The sequence below is a fragment of the Moschus berezovskii genome, chromosome 4 (genome assembly GCF_049115385.1).
Source record: "Moschus berezovskii isolate FMDL1 chromosome 4, NW_MosBer_1.0, whole genome shotgun sequence".
NCBI classification, from domain to species: Eukaryota; Metazoa; Chordata; class Mammalia; order Artiodactyla; family Moschidae; genus Moschus; species Moschus berezovskii.
The window spans coordinates 92672978-92687528 of NC_142463.1; the positions used below are offsets into that span (position 1 = coordinate 92672978).

A 14551-nucleotide genomic window follows, 5' to 3' on the forward strand; every position below is an offset into this window, starting at 1 on the left:
CCAGCCCTCCTTCTGCCGCCAGAGTAAAATCACAGTTCTTCTTGCCTTATGCAAATACACAGATTTGGTTTCATCTGTCACTGCTGGCTATCTTGCCAAGGTGAATAATCTAGATTAAATTAAGAATTCCCAAGGTCTTTGTACACTTAAGAAAATACACCACCTATGAAGAGGAGGTGTGGAATGCCTTCTATATGGGCTAGCCAGGCTATCTCTTAAATCAAATTAGTGAGTTCAAAATGCTTTAATATGCCAAGGGGTTTCCCTGCGACTTTTGTACTTGAATCACGACATTTGTTAAAAGGAACGATGGAATGGACATAGAATAAATTCCTATTATACATGGAGCTGTACTTTAGATCATTTTTCTTATAATGTTCCTAAGAAATGTTTTTAATATACTCAAGAGCCTTGAGAGATTATAGAAGATAGGGAACGCAAGGTTAACCTGAAATATCACAGATGGCTTTGCTCTTGAATGTAGATCAAAGCCAGGGGAATTTGGGGGCCTGTTAAGCATATTTGTGTTTTACCAGAAGGCAGCAAATCCACTCAGAAAATCCACCACAGACCGTCACTAGATTGCTCCACGGTTTGTTTGGAGGGCTTTGCCTTAGAATTTCTGAGGCACAGAGGCTTATTTCCACCAGACACGTTGAACTTTAAAGTTCTTTTCTTTAGAATTTGTTGCACATTCTCATGTTTCTGGAGATTCCACAGGCTCCCACATGAACGTGTAGGGAGTGAGCTAGAGCCTTCTGTGGGGAACTTGCAGGGTGCGGTAGGCACAGCCCTTCACTGGTTTCTCTGGGCCTGAAGAGTACTCGCAGGCTCACACTTTATTTTGAGAGGAAGGTTGCAATGCCCAGTTCACCCTTCTTTGTCTGTGACTTGCTTGCTCTCTCCCACCTCAACCTTTTTTGCTTCCTTTTACTGAAGTCTGGTGAATTTCCTCTCCGCCTCTCTTGGCAGTACCTAAGAGAAGGTCACTTTTTGTAAAATAATCTAAATCTAGAACAAACTAAGAGACTCTTTGGTCTAATAAGATGTGAAGGAATCCGAATGAGGTTAAATTTAGCAATGAGATAGGTCTGCTGGTCTTTTAAACATTCCGTTCTGAGGCCAGACTGCTGCAAGTGTCTCTACCCTTCCTTCTCGCGGTTTCATGATCCGAAGCTCTTTACTTTCTTCCTCCCCCTTCCAGTCACAGGATTATAATGTACGAAGTGACCAGTAACTGGGGTAGAGCCTGCGTGGGGATTGGAGACAAAGGGACTGAAAATGGCTAAGGGAGTTGGAGAAGGGAACTGAGAGAGGGGAGGGATAAGAGAGTGTTGTCAGGGAATGAGGGGGTGCTTATGGCTGAGGGATGATGATCTTGTGGTACCCACCAGGAATCTGGGACTAGAGCCCCACCCTCATGCACCAAAAAAGAAGGGTCAAGATCTTAAGATACAGATGAGCCACTGTGAGTGCCCCAGTGACCACAGTGTGAGGACCGTATCTGTTGGAGAGGAGTACAGGCCTGACTGAATACCCCCAGGATTCCATGTGTGCGCTCACAAAGTTAAAATTAGGCCTTTTGTTTATTTGGTTTTTTGGACTGTATGCCCTCTTCCTTCCTTCTGTGATAAAGGGTATAAAGATGGTGTAACACAAGTAATATAAGTTATTAGGAGCAAAATCAGAAAATACAGATAAGTGGGAAAAAATTGTAACATATTCTGAAATCTCAGCATCCTGTCAGGTCCACAGTTTCAGACTCTGATATAGAGACAACTGGGCTTCACTGGTATCTCAGAGATAAAGAGTCTGCCTGTAATGCAGGAGACGTGGATTTGATCCCTGACAGATCCTCTGGAGAAGGAAATGGCAACCTACTCTAGTATTCTTGCCTGGTAAATCCAATGGATAGAGGAACCTGGTGGGCTGTAGTCCATGGGGTCACAAGAGTCAGACATGACTTAGCGACTAAACCACCACCATAGAAACAACTAGATATTTTCCCATGAAAATGGGTACAAAATCAGCCAAGAGCACAGCAGATTCATACTAGAGCTGGCAGAGAGTTCCAGGGGGGATGTCACCAGGGAAAAATTGAGCTGAGGTTTCCTAATGTGTTTGACCACATTGAGGGGGGTTTCACAGTTTTGACAGAATCTAGGAAGAACTGGTACTAGGTAAAAAGCAAATCAAAGCAAATAAAATATGAGGCAACTTTTAAATCTAGAGGAAAAAAGTGTCACACGGAAAGGAACTGTAGCCATCGTATGCTATGTGTTTCAGCTATGAGCTGTATTTAGACTTTATAATATAAATACCATGTATTATTATTTTTTAAGATTTATCTTATTTTTGGCTGTGGTGGGTCTTTATTGCAATACATGGGCTTCTCACTGTGGTGGCTTCTCTTGTTGCGGAGCATGGGCTCTGTGCATGCAGGCTCAGTAACTGTGGATCGCAGGCTTTAGAGCTTGGGCTCAGTAGTTGTGAGCAACAGTCTTAGATGCTCCCCGGGATGTGGGATCATCCTGGACCAGGGATCAAACCTATGTCCCTTGCATTGCAAGGTGGATTCTTAACCACTGGACCACCAGGGAAACCCTATGTATTATTTTTTAAGTGTCTATTTTATAATAATTATAGATACACAAGAAGCTACAAAGACAGTGCAGAGTTACCACTGATCATTCACCTGGTTTTCCCGGATGGTTATATATATGTAACTCCAATATCAAACAGGAAATTGACATTGGTGCAATGTGTATGTATTAACTGCATGCCATTTTATCACATGTAGATTCATGTGACCACCCCTGCAATCAAGATATAGAATCATTCCATCATCCGAAATTTCCCTTAAGTTGCTCCTTTATAGTCCGCTGTGTACCCCACTCCCTCCATCCCTAACATTATCCTGGCAACCAGGAAGCTATTCTATCTCTGTAATTTTATCATTTGAATGATATTGTATAAACAGAATTACACAATATATAACTCTGTAAGATTTGCTTTTTTCACTCAGCGTAATACCCATCTAGTTGTTGCATGTATCAAGCTGCTGCTGCTAAGTCACTTCAGCTGTGTCTAACCCTATGGTCAGCAGCCCTCCAGGCTCCTCTGTCCACAGGATTCTCCAGGCAAGAATACTGGAGTGGGTTGTCATTTCCTTCTCTGCATGTATCAAGAGTTTGTTGCTTTTTATTGTTGAGTAATATTCCAACTAAATGTATTTTTGATAATGAATTTTCTTTTTTAACTTTTTATGAGAATGTAAGGATGATAAATATGACCTTCATCAGGCAAAGTGCTCCAGAGATTAAAAAATTATAGAAATTAGATAATGTGTTTGAAATGAACTGTTCTCAGTAGATGTTGTTCTTAAAAGTGTTCAACAGCATGGAACGACGACAGAAGCAAGGAGATGTGACACGGAACACAGGTTTTCTGGTAGCAGCACTAAAAATGAGTAACCCAAGGAGGGAACCCCGGAGAAGGCGATGGCAGCCCACTCCAGTACTCTTGCCTGGAAAAGCCCATGGACGGAGGAGCCTGGTGGGCTGCAGTCCGTGGGGTCGCTAAGAGTCGGACACGACTGAGCGACTTCACTTTCACTTTTCACTTTCACACATTGGAGAAGGAAATGGCAACCCACTCCAGTGTTCTTGCCTGGAGAATCCCAGGGACGGGGGAGCCTGGTGGGCTGCCGTCTATGGGGCCGCACAGAGTCGGACACGACTGAAGCGACTTAGCAGCAGCATGTTATATTGGGGTATAGCTGATTAACAATGTTGTGATTCAAGTGAACGGTGAAGGAACTCAGCCATATATATACAGGTATACATTCTCCCCCAAACTCCCCTTCCATCCTGGCTGCCATATAACAGTGAGAGAGTTCCATGTGCCATACAGTAGGTCTTTGTTGGTTATCCATTTTAAATATAGCAGCATATACATGTCCATTTCAAACTTCCAAACTATCTCTTTGCCCTAGCAACCATAAATTCATTCTTAAGTGTGTCTCTATCTATTTTTTAAGTAAGTTCATTTGTATAATTTCTTCTTAGAGTCCACATATTAGGGTTGTCATACGATATTTCTCATTCTCTGACTTCACTCAGTATGACAGTCTCTAGGTTCATCCATTCCAACTAAATATTGTTTTAAACAAAAATTGTGATGTAATACCTGGCCATCCAGGACCAGTAATGATAATAGCTAGCAATTATTGAGTCCTGAAAATTTGCCAGACACTGTGCTCAGTGCTTCATCTGCATTATCTCATTTAATCCCTACAGTAGCAACAACAGCAGTGACTTTTGTTATCTCATCTTATAGACAGGAAACTGAGGATCAGAGAGGTCAGGTAGCTTTCTCAGAGTTAAACAGCTAATAAGCTTAGTCTGGCCCAGAGTCCAAGCTCTTCTCATGAACATATACTAAGGAAAGAGTACAGCATTTTATTCCTAGGCCTCAAAAGGAGAAAAGCCAAAGGCTGTAACTGCTGTATTATCTCCCTGCAGGAGACGTGCTAGCTGGCCCGGCCCTCCTCTAAGTAAAGGCTGGAAAGCACAGACTCTCAAAGCTTAGAAACTCAACTTTCGGTATTAAGCCACTAAAATTAGATTTACCTTTACAACAGAAGTAGACTGACTTATAGATGGCCTCTTAGCTTTATAACTTCACCAAAGACTCCAGGATCCTTCACTAAATGGAGGCCATTAAGAAAGTGTAAGTGGCAATATGAAGATTTAATATGTACGTAAATATAAAAATCAAACTCAGAGCCAATTTTGAGACAAATGCCTTTAGGCCCTAAATAAGCCTGAGTGGTTTTTTTAACAAAATCTTATAAAATGCTTATCATGATAAATGAGCAACCAACTGTTCTGACTATATAGGGTTAAATTATAATAATTTACTAACTTGCCAAAACCAGAGGAAGAATAAGCATGTTTCTAATAGAAGTTCCCAAAGAAAAGGCATCTTAGACTGGAGATGAACTGAAGGGGCACCATTTAACCCTCTCTGCCTCCTAGAACTCTTCCTGGGAGAAGCATGACTGCTCAGGTCCCCAGATGACCTGGGCACTTGCTTTGCTGATTCAATCAGCAGCTCCTGCGGTCTCCCACCAGCCCTTTCTGCAGACAGATTGATGATGACTGACATAAGCATCAGCAAGAAGTTCCAGGCAGAAGGATGGCTGTCCTTCTTGGGAACAACTCTATCCTGACAAAATTTCAGCATTCTTGTACTGCGTTCTCTGGATGCTGGTGATGAAAACCTTGCTCTAACAATGAAAATAAGGATAACACATCCCTGAAATGCTTGCATCTCAGGAACTTTACGTGTGTCATTTCCTTTAGCCTTTATGAAAATTCTGAGTTAGGCAATACGATCATTCTCATTTTATGAGTGGGAAAACGAAGTTGGAGACATGAGATGCCCATGGTCGCTCAGCTGACCTCAGTGATGCTGAGGTGAACCAAACAGGCTGATTTTCTTATATGAACCTCGGGGTCACCAGATAGCTGATGGTGATCCTCGGTGTTTTCTGACATTGTTAAAGACTCAGTCAAACATTACATACTTTCAACGCCACCTATGAAAGGTTGCCAAAGAAGGAGAGCTTGAATCTGATTAAGCCTCTAGGTGTGATGACCAAATTGTATGAAATAAAAAGAATAGAGTAACATGTTAAAGGAATGAGGGGATGTAATCAACAAAATATAGTTCGTGGGAAACTCCAAAGAATAAAAAATCCAATTTCTCCAACAGAAAAATTGTAAGAAAAAGAAAAATGGCTTGGAGGGAGATTCTATAAATTACAAGAAACTTAGGAGACATATTAAGCAGTAGGAATATATGAGCCTCATTTGGATATCCATTCCAACAAATAAGCCATTAAACAACAAGACTGTTCATTGGACAGTTGGGGAAATGTGAGAACTGACAGGGTATATGGCTCTCTTAAGGAGTTGTTAATTTTGTGGGGAGTGTGATTGATGGAACGGAAATTATTTTAAGAAAGAAGTCTATAGAGGCACACATTGTAATTGATGTGATGACTGGGATTCACGTCACAGTAATCTGTGAAACTAATTTACTTTATAACTGTCAGTTTGTACCTGTTAAATCCTCTTCACCTATTTTGCCCTCCTCCCACTTCTATCCCCAGTGGCAACCCCCAGCTTGTTCTGTGTATCTGTGAGTCCTTTTCTGCCTTGTTGTGTTTGTGCTTTTGTTTTTCTCATCCTACATGTAAGTGAAATCATAAGGTATTTGCCTTCCTCCTGACTTCTTTCGCTTAGCATAACACCCTGTAGGGCTGGTCTTGTTGTCATCAGTTCAGTTCAGTCGCTCAGTCGTGTCCGACTCTTTGCGACCCCCTGAACCGCAGCACGCCAGGCCTCCCTGTCCATCACCAACTGCCGGAGTTCACCCAAACCCATGTCCATTGAGTCAGTGATGCCATCCAACCATCTCATGCTCTGTCGTCCCCTTCTCCTCTTGCCCTCAATCTTTCCCAGCATCAGGGTCTTTTCCAATGATAAGATTTCTTTCTTTTTTTTTATAGCTGAATAATATTCTCATCTATGGATGAGTTACATCACATCTTTATCCAGGCATCGATGGACACTTAGTTTGCTTCCATTTCCTGGCTGTTGTAAATAATGCTGCAATGAACATTGGGGTGCATATATCTTTTCAAACTATTAAGTGTTTTCATTTTCTTTGGATAAATACCCAGAAGTAGAATTTCTGGGTTGTATGATAGTTCTATTTTTAATTTTTTGAGGAAATTCTATACTGTTTTCCGTAGTGGTTGTACCCATTTACATTCCCACCAACAGTACAAAAGCTGACAGATGTGAAATGTAATGTATGGCATACAGAATGTAGTCAATAATATTGTAATAACTTTGTATGGTGACAGATGGTAACTAGACTCATAGTGGTGATTATTTTGTAATGTATAAGAATATCAAATCACTATGTTGAATATCTGAAACTATTATAATATTATAAGTCAACTACACTTCAATAAAAATAAATAAGAGCAATATATGTATCACTTTATAAGAAAACCCACACCGCCCCCCCTCCCCCCAAATAATCTTGAGAGCTGAAGAGTGGGAGTCTAGGACAAACAAGAGGCCATGAGTCAATTGTTGTTGAAGCTTGGTGATGGACACATAGGGCTTTGTTGCACTATTTTCTCTCCTTGTATACATGATTGAAATTTTTTCATAACAAAAGTTAAAAAAAAGAACTCTCAGAAAGAGTAGCCATAAATGAAGGAAGAAGAAAAAAACAGGGGAAGTATAATATCCCAGCCAAGAGATGCTTCAGGAAGGAGAGAGTGTTGGGTGGGGCAAGATGCAACTGATGGGTCAGGAAGTTGAGCACTGAGGGTGATGCCAGGTCTCCTGTCACATCAGGCTGAGCTCCATACTACCCAGTACAGGGTTCTGAGGCAGGGGTTTCCTTAGTCTCCTCACTTGCTGACCTCATCCCTATTTACCCAGAACACTTAGAGATCCTCCTGCAAGTAGTACTCTCAGAATCCTTGAGGCAACTGTGTAGGTGACACTGTCTACCTCTCCAGTGTATGCCATGCCAGGGTTCATTTTTTTGTTTGCTTGTTTTATTTTGTTTCTCTTTCATTAAAATTATACTTTTCTTCCACTCCACCTCTCAGTAAATGATTGTTTTACTAAATAAAGGAGACTATTTAAGCAACTATCTCTTTACTCTTATCAGTGTATTTCTTTTCTAATTTCTTTTGGCCGTAACACGCCACATGCAGGACTTCCGTTCCCTAGCCAGGGATCGAATCTGTATCTCCTGCATTGTAAGCACAGACTTTTAACCACTGGACTGCCAGGGAAGTCCTCCAGGGGTCAGTTTTAAAAGATCTGTTGACAGGATGGTCAAGGGGGACTTAGTGAAGCCACCATGAGCATGCAATTTAGTTTCCAGAGTTAAGCCTGAAGGTTACTGACTTGTTAATTATAATCTTATAAAGAAGCTCGTATTTGTTTCAAGATTACCTCAATCATGTTTTAGGACTTGATAGTGATCTTATTCTGAGAAGGAAGAAAATTTGCCGGAGAAGATATTAGCTGCTGGGGCCACATTTTTCAATTCTATTATATAGCCCCCCCTCTCTCTGGCCATCTTTGTTGCCCCACCCAATATCCCTCTTTCTCCCTCTGTTAACTGTCTACTGTAGGCACTGAATGTGGTGTCTGGAAGTTTCTGGTTTTCAGCCCACCCCCACCCTGGTTCCTTAAAAAAAATTTTTTTTAAATTTTATATTAGAGTATAGTTGATTAGTTTCAGGTGTACAGCAAAGTGATTATTACACATATACAAATATTCAATTCTTTTTCAGATTCTTTATCCATATTGGTTATTACAGAATATTGAGTAGACTTCCTTGTGCTATACAATAGGTCCTTGTTGATTATCTTTTTTATATCTTTGTTTTGTTGTTCACTCGCTCAGTTGTGTCCAGTCCTCTGTGACTCCATGGATGGAAGCACGCCAGGCTTCCCTGTCCTTTCACTATTTCATTTAGCTCAAACTCATGTCCATTGAGTCAATGATGCCATCCAACCATCTTATTCTCTGTCACCCCCTTCTTCTCCTACTCTCCATCTTTCCCAGCATCAGGGTCTTTTCCAGTGAGTCGGCTCTTCACATCAGGTGGCTAAAGTATTGGAGCTTCAGTAGTAGTATATATCTGTTAATCCCAAACTCCTAATTTATCTGTCCCCCCACCTTTCCCCTTTGGTAGCCATGAATTTGTTTTCGAAGTCTGAGAGTCTGTTTATGTTTTGTAAATAATTTCATTTGTATCACTTGCATAGGTTCTACATCTAAGTGATATCATATAATGTTTGTCTTTGCCTGTCTGTCTTACTTCACTTAGTATACTAATCTCTAGGTCCATCCAAGTTGCTGATGGCATTATTTAATTCTTTTTTTATGGCTGAGATAAGAAAGCCTTCCTCAGCAATCAATGCAAAGAAATAGAGGAAAACAGTAGAATGGGAAAGATTAGAGATCTCTTCAAGAAAATTAGAGATACCAAGGGAACATTTCATGCAAAGAGAAGCTCAATAAAGGACAGAAATGGTAGGGACCTAACAGAAGCAGAAGATATTAAGAAGAGGTGGCAGGAATACACAGAAGAACTGCACAAAAAAGATCTTCATGACCCAGATAATCACGAGGATGTGATCACTCACCTAGAGCCAGACATCCTGGAATGTGAAGTCAAGCGGGCCTTAGGAAGCATCACTACGAACAAAGCTAGTGGAGGTGATGGAATTCCAGCTGAGCTATTTCAAATCCTGAAAGATGATGCTGTGAAAGTGCGGCACTCAAATATGTCAGCAAATTTGGAAAACTCAGCAGTGGCCACAGGAAAAGATCAGTTTTCATTCCAATCCCAAAGAAAGGCAATGCCACAGAATGCTCAAACTACCGCACAATTGCACTCATCTCACACACTAGTAAAGTCATGCTCAAAATTCTCCAAGCCAGGCTTCAGCAATACGTGAACCGTGAACTTCCAGATGTTCAAGCTGGTTTTAGAAAAGGCAGAGGAACCAGAGATCAAATTACCAACATCCGCTGGATCATCGAAAAAGCAAGAGAGTTCCAGAAAAACATCTATTTCTGCTTTATTGACTATGCCAAAGCCTTTGACTGTGTGTATCACAATAAACTGTGGAACATTCTGAAAGAGATGGGAATCCCAGACCACCTGACCTGCCTCTTGAGAAACCTGTATGCAGGTCAGGAAGGAACAGTTAGAACTGGACATGGAACAACAGACTGGTTCCAAATAGGAAAAGGAGTACATCAAGGCTCTATATTGTCACCCTGCTTATTTAACTTCTATGCAGAGTATATCATGAGAAACGCTGGGCTGGAGGAAGTACAAGCTGGAATCAAGACTGCTGGGAGAAATACCAATAACCTCAGATTTGCAGATGACACCACCCTTATGGCATAAAGTGAAGAAAAACTAAAGAGCCTCTTGATGAAAGTGAAAGAGGAGAGTGAAAAAGTTGGCTTGAAGCTCAACGTTCAGAAAACTAAGATCATGGCATCCAGTCCCATCACTTCATGGGAAATAGATGGGGAAACATAGAAACAGTGGCTGACTTTATTTTGGGGGGCTCCAAAATCACTACAGATGGTGACTGCAGCCATGAAATTAAAAGACAGTTACTCCTTGGAAGGAAAGTTATGACCAACCTAGACAGCATATTAAAAAGCAGAGACATTTCTTTGTCAACCAAGGTCCGTCTAGTCAAGGCTATGCTGTTTCCAGTGGTTATGTATGGATGTGAGAGTTGGACTATAAAGAAAGCTGAGCTCCAAAGAATTGATGCTTTTGAACTGTGGTGTTGGAGAAGACTCTTGAGAGTCCCTTGGACTGCGAGGAGATCCAGCCAGTCCATCCTGAAGGAAATCAGTCCTGGGTGTTCATTGGGAGGACTGATGAAGCTGAAACTCCAATACTTTGGCCACATGATGAGAAGAGCTGACTCATCTGAAAAGACCCTGATGCTGGGAAAGATTGAGGACAGGAGGAGAAGGAGATGACAGAGGATGAGATGGTTGGATGCCATCACCAACTCAATAGACATGGGTTTGAGTGGACTCTCAGGAGTTGGTGATGGACAGGGAGGCCTGGCATGCTGCGGTTCATGGGGTCACAAAGAGTCAGACTCAACAGCAACTGAACTGAATCTTCCATTGTACATATGTACTACATCTTTATTTATTCCTTTGTCAGTGGACACTTAGGTTGCTTCCATGTCTTAGCTATTGTAAATAATGCTGCACTGAACATTGGGGTACATGTATCTCTTTGAATTATGGTTTTCATGGGGTATATGTCCAGTAGTGGGATTACTAGGTCATATGGGTAGTTTTGGGTATTTCCCTGGTAGCTCAGCTGGTAAAGAATCCACCTGCAATGCAGGAGACCCTGGTTCAATTCCTGAGTCAGGAAGATCCATTGGAGAAGGGATAGGCTACCCACTCCAGTATTCTTGGGCTTCCCTGGTGACTCAACTATTAAAGAATCCACCTGCAATGTGGGAGATCTGGGTTCAAACTGGGAAGATTCCCCTGGAGAAGGGAACGGCTACCCCCTCCAGTGTTCTGGCCTGGAGAATTCCATGGATTGTAGAGTCCATGGGATCACAAAGAGTCAGACACGACTGAATGACTTTCACTTTCATGGTAGTTTTATTTCTAGTTTCTTAAGGAAACTCCATGTAGTTCTTCATAGTGGTTGTACCAGTTCGTAGTCCCACCAATCATGTAGAAGGGTTCCCTTTTCTCTGCACCCTTGCCAGTATTTATTTTTCGTAAACTTTCTGATGATGGACATTCTGACTGGTATGAGATGATACCTCATTGTAGTTTTGATTTTCATTTCTCTAGCAATTAGATGTAGAGAATCTTTTCATGTGCTTTTTAGCCATCTGTATGTCTTCTTTGGAGAAATGTCTGTTTTTGATTGGGCTGCTTGGTTTTTTTGATATTGAGCTGCATGAGATGTTTGTGTATTTTGGAGATTAAACCCTCGCTGGTCACATCATAGCAAATATTTTCTCCCATTCTATCAGTTGTCTTTTTGTTTATGGTTTCCTTTGCTGTGCAAAAGATTTCAAGTTTACTTAGGTCCCATTTGTTCATTTTTGTTTTTATTTCATTACTCTATTAGGTGAATTGAAAAAGATATTGCTTCAGTGTAAGAGTGTTCTGCCCATATTTTCCTCTAATAGTTTTATAGTATCTGGTCTTACATTTAGGTCTTTAATCCATATTGAGTTTGTTTTTGTGTATGGTATTAGAAAATGTTCTATTATCTTTTTTTTTTTTTACATGTAGCTGTCCAGTTTTCTCAGCACCACTTATTGAAGAGACTGTCTTTTCTCCATTTTATATTCTTGCCTCCTTCGTTGTAGATTAATTGACCATTAATTAATAGTTTTGGGCTTCCCAGCTGGCTCAGTGGTAAAGAATTTGCCTGCTAATGCAGGAGATATGGGTTCAATCCCTGGGTTGGGAAGATCCCCTGAAGAAGGAAATGGCAACCCACTCCAGTATTCTTGCCTGGAGAAGCCCATAGAAAAAGGAGCCTGGTAGGCTATAGTCCATGGGGTTGCAAAGAGTCAGACGTGACTGAGCAGCTAACACTGCCCCTTGTTAGAGCCCGGTTTTCTGGGTTTCCTGGCCATTCTGTGATCTCTCTCTCTGATCTCTTCAGTCATGGCCTGCTTTTGAGATGAAGACCTGATTAATTCGTCCCTGGATACTGAGCACTTGCGTGTGTTGTTCTCACCTACCTTAGTTATTCATTTTGCTGCTTAATGCTTATCATCTTTCCCAGTCCTTCTGATTTGATCCATTCCTTTGCATTCCTTGTGGCAACCTGGCTCCCTTTCAGGCTGGCCTCTGCTCTTCTATTCCTGCAGGACACTCTGGGAACAGTGGCATCACTTGGATGGATGGTGGCCCCACCTGCCTCTCCTCTGTCTGTGTGTGAGTCCACAATAATGTTTGCAAAATCCCTGGAGGCCAGTTTTGAGTCATTTGTGATGCACAGAGAAGATGTGTATCCACTGTTTTCAGACCTTACATTGACTGCCTCATGGTATAAGAACAATTCAGAGGACCTCCATCATGCCTTGCTAACCTCTGTGGAGGTAATAAAGGGCCAACTGAGTCACATTCTCTAGAGCCACCAAGAACAGGTGAGATGAATCTTGGCCTCAGGTTTGGCTCATTTCTGTAACCATCTGCTGCTAATCGCTTTCTTCCCTGTGGGGCTCCCATGGGAGCAACTGTCCAGCTGTGCCTTTTTACAAAGACTATTGTAGAGTCTCCTGGGAATGATCACACCCCTGCCCTCCCCCATATGGTACTCCCCTTACACACCCACATACACAAACCCACATAATCAGGACTTGTATGCAGGTTGTAATCACTTAATTAAAAAAAGAAACTTAGCAGGACTCAAGAGCTTTCTTCTGGTTGTTTTACATTTTCATCTTGTAAGCTTTGTTTCTGTGTTGATAGGTTGACTATTCAAGCTATATTAGGATGCTGGTCTTGTATTTTGCATAATTATCTTTTCTTCATACACACTTGTGTTTTGTGTTAATTCTGACTTTAAGTGTCTCCATTTCCAATGCTGTTATTTCTCTTGTGTGATTAAATTGTTTGTGCTTTTCTGTTTGTGCAGGATCTAGAATATATAGGAAGTTACACCAACAACTCAGCTCTCAAGAAATTGATTTCTGTAGTTAGCTTCTTTCAAGTGGAAGACACAGAGACTCACTCAAGTTGCCTCAAGAAAACTGGTGTTGGGAGTTAAGATACACATAGAATAGGACATTCTCTTTCTCCTGCAGAGCACCTCTGTCTCATTTCATCCATTTGCTTCTGTTTCCTCCTTCTTCTAACCTGCTTTCCTAGAGATTCTGCTGCTTCGTCATTTCAGATGGCTCATGATACATCACGGCCTCATGCACTACAGCGCAACCTCGTGAGCTTTTTGTTTCAGATAGCACCTCTCATTTACTTCCCTCAAAGGGTTGGATGGGCTAAGCTCAGCTTACCTTTTTATCATGGTTGTTGGCCAACCTGTGGTCTGGTTGCCCTTGGATCAGGGGCTCTGCCTATCAGTATCATGCAGTGTGTGTGACTGGGGAGAGACCATGATCAAACCGGCAAAGCATGACCCCCGAAGAAGTCATAGGCTGTGGCTGATGGACAATTTTCCTTTAAAGGAGATTGTTGGGGGGCTGTAATGATGAATATGGCTAGGATATTGCTTAACTAACAATCTCTTCAATTATTGACTCAGAGAATCAGAAAGTTAAAATAGTTATTTTAAGTTCTATTCATGAAAATTCATGTTTCCTACTCAATAGAAATCCTCTCAGCCATTAAATGAGTGTTTACATTTTTTCCCCAAACAAAACAGGCCTAAATATCTTGGTTTCATATCCACCACAGATGATTAGTAGGAAATCTAAGAGGGCAAAGAAAGACTAATGCAGACAGATACTAATAGCACCGAGAGTCAATAACCAAGAGGCTGACAGCATGGCAGAAAATCTATGAAAAGCAGACACAAGAACTCAAATAGCATGGTAGTCTGGGACTACTTGAAATGTAGGTTAAAAACAGCCGTATGTACTTGAACAGTCCCGAGGGCATAACTGTCTTAGAGCCTGGCTAACTGCAGCTAATGTTCACATTGGTGAACCTAGAGTATATAAGGAAAGGCTAAAGGCTAAATTATGTTTAGAATATCTAGCTTAAGAAGGCAAGACATTATGTAACACACTTAAGAAAAATTTCCACGCACATTTAAAAATGGGTGTTTAAATTAGTAAGCCCTCAGCTATTCGAAGCAAGCCATTTCCCAAGCGTTGTCGCATACCCACAATTGCAAACATGTGCCTTTTTAATACTGGCTCTCAGGAATAAGGATGGTAAAGTGCTC

General features: G+C 41.4%; 1 long non-coding RNA gene across 3 annotated transcripts in view; it reads left to right on the forward strand.

The window, feature by feature from the left end:
- LOC129540509 (uncharacterized) overlaps positions 1-14551 on the forward strand; it is a 53009-nt gene that overhangs the window by 25704 nt on the left and 12754 nt on the right. The window contains exon 3 of one of the 3 annotated variants that reach the window (XR_008682669.2): positions 12513-13140. The exons of the other annotated variants lie outside the window; for them this stretch is intronic. This is a non-coding gene — a long non-coding RNA (uncharacterized LOC129540509). Of the gene's footprint in view, positions 1-12512; positions 13141-14551 lie in introns of those variants that run through there. 3 annotated transcript variants of the gene reach the window in all.